A 2,802-nucleotide genomic window follows, 5' to 3' on the forward strand; every position below is an offset into this window, starting at 1 on the left:
ATGCCCCTTATGACCATTCAAACTTACAAGCAAGCATGCACATCCAATAAGAACAAGTCTCAAGTATCTTCATTATGAAACAAACTTGTTTAATTCATAAATCATTCTAAACTTAAAGGATGGAGACATTTTTCTCATATAAGCTCATTTTGCTTTAAAAATACCAATTACAGTTGTCAGAACTTTCAAGCTCATTATCAACCATCTTGACCTATTCAAATAAGTTCTAAAATGTAAATTAAGATTGTTCAAATGGTCGACTTATGTTAGGCACAAGGAAATCAAGGATAATTTTTTTAAACTCAATTTTCCTTGTCTTAGTGTACTTGAATAAGTGTGAGTGTAAGTCATCAAGTATGCTCATATTTCTATCACATTATCCAACCTTTTATGTTTTAAAATTATGCTCAAAAATCATTTTTCCACAAAGAAGAAGTATGCAAATAATTTCACAAAACATGAAGAAATTTTATAGAAACAATTTTCCATAATCAAGCAATCTTGATAAAACAATTTTCTCAAAATAAGAATGATGATATATTCAAGATCAAATATAAGTACATACTCGATCTTTAGATTCATACTTCCTTGCAACTTATAGCATGTATCATATCAAATCAAGTTGCATAGTCAAGATTTATCAATAAAGCTCAAAGAATTATGCACTTAATATTCAAGCAAGAATAGGCAACCAAAGTTTTCAATTAAGAAAAGCAAACAATTTTAGAAACCACGCTAAATGAATGAAACTTTCAATAAATAAGCAATCAAAATTCTCATTTAAACAAATAAAAGGCTTTTACCATAGAGATCACCCATTTTCCTTTATGTGTGACTAAAGAGCATTCATTCTTCAAGAATTGTTCCTCCTTACTCTAACACACCTACAAGAGACATTTTTCATTTGATATTCGGCATCTAAATTGCTTTGGTCCTTGAAAGTTAGTCTCGTCACACAAAATTCTTTTTGGAGCCCACATTTGTCTAAATTTATAAGGTAAACATTTTCTAATTGGATAAGTGTATGAAAAATAACTATAAAATGTGCAATGATTGCCTTTGATCATTTTGGAAGATGAGGAATTCATGAAAGTCATTTGTTTCTCATTTAATAAATCTTCAAATTTCCTTTTTCCAAAATATCAATTTTCTTTTGGTAAGCTTCAAAATCCTTTTCCAAATTTTATTTTTCTTTTTCCAAGTCAATTTTTGCTTTCATCAAAAATTCATTTTCAACATCGAGTATGGAAATAATTTTCTTATGCTTCGTATTCATTTTCTCAAACTCAAATGCTAAATCCTCAAAAGCATCATGCAATTCATCAAAAGCATATGAATTAAGTTCATAAGATGAAGAAATTACCTTTATCTCTTCAAGAGCCATGAGGCATAATTCAATTTGATTTGAGGATTCATCTTCATTTGATTCCTTGTTTACATTTGCCATGTTGCTTGTTAAGCGTTGATTCTCATAAGGGTTGTCTTCCAATTCCTTTTCCATCTTTGTTTCTTCATATAACTCTTCGAATTTTTGCTAAATTTTCTTGACACTTTTGCACATGAACACATTATTGTATTCTCTATAATCAAGTGCACAAATGAGAGTATGCATGGCCTTAAAGTTGATTTGTACCTTCCTTATTTCAGCTTTTGTCCACTTACTTCTATCTTTGGGAGTTTTCTCACCATTTACCGAATCAGTAATCATAGGAATGAAAGGACCATTGATCATGGCATCCCACATCTCATAGTTATTAGCCCTAACATAAATGGACATTCTAGTACTCCAATAAAGATAGTTTAATCCATTAAATAAAGGTGGCCTATTTGTGGATTGACCCTCAGCAAGAAAGGATTTTTGTAGAGCCATTTGAATCTCCCTTAAGGATGTTAAGCCTTAAAAATGAAAGTTAGGCTCTGATACTACTTGTTGGTCCCAAAGAACATGCTAAAGAGGGGTGAACAGTACTTTTTGAATGACACAAAAATTCTTTCCAAGTAAAGAGCTTATTAAAGGAATTTGAAAATGTTTAAAGCTCATTGGAGGAATTATTTAAGTGCTAGAGTTAGAAGAAAATAAAAAAAAGTAGACAAAACACAATGATTTATAGTGGTTCGGTCCCCCTAACCTGCATTCATTACCTTGATCTCTCAATCAAGGATTTTCAAACCAATTCACTAAAATCAGTGAAATTCCCAAGCTTACACCAAGCTTTTACAATGGCTTTTCACAGGCTCAGCCACAACCTTTAATAATGATTTTTCCTGTGATCAACAAAAAACCAAAACTAACTTTTCTAAGGCTAAGTTAAAACCTACAACAACAACCAATCTAACCTAAGCTTGATCAACCCTTTAGAGTGCCTCGCACACCCTAAGCAATCAAGAAATGAAGAAAAGATGAAGTACAATTGATCACCTAGCTGACCTAAGACGTATAAAGCTAAGCTCAACCACTTTTTCAAAGGATGAGAGTGAAATACAAATGTAAAAAGAAGGTTTTTGGTCTTCTAAGCTCAAAATCACTTTGGATAACTTCTCTATATGATTTTGGACTGTTAAAGAGGCTTTAAATACTTGCAAAGTCACTTATGGCCGTTGGAGACAGAAACTAGCCATTTCTAGCCATTATTTTGTCCTTTTGTACTTAAATTCAAATTTTTGACAGTGAGCTTTTTGTTGGCTAATCATACTTCTTAGTCGATTAAGTCTTCTCTATCTTACAATCTGCTTTACTTTGTTAATCGGTTAAGAAAGACTTTAATCGATTAAGAGCTTACTGTTTCTAGAGCAACCAGCTTC

Source organism: Theobroma cacao, chromosome 5 (genome assembly GCF_053813885.1).
Source record: "Theobroma cacao isolate CCN51 chromosome 5, ASM5381388v1, whole genome shotgun sequence".
Classification (NCBI taxonomy): Eukaryota; Viridiplantae; Streptophyta; class Magnoliopsida; order Malvales; family Malvaceae; genus Theobroma; species Theobroma cacao.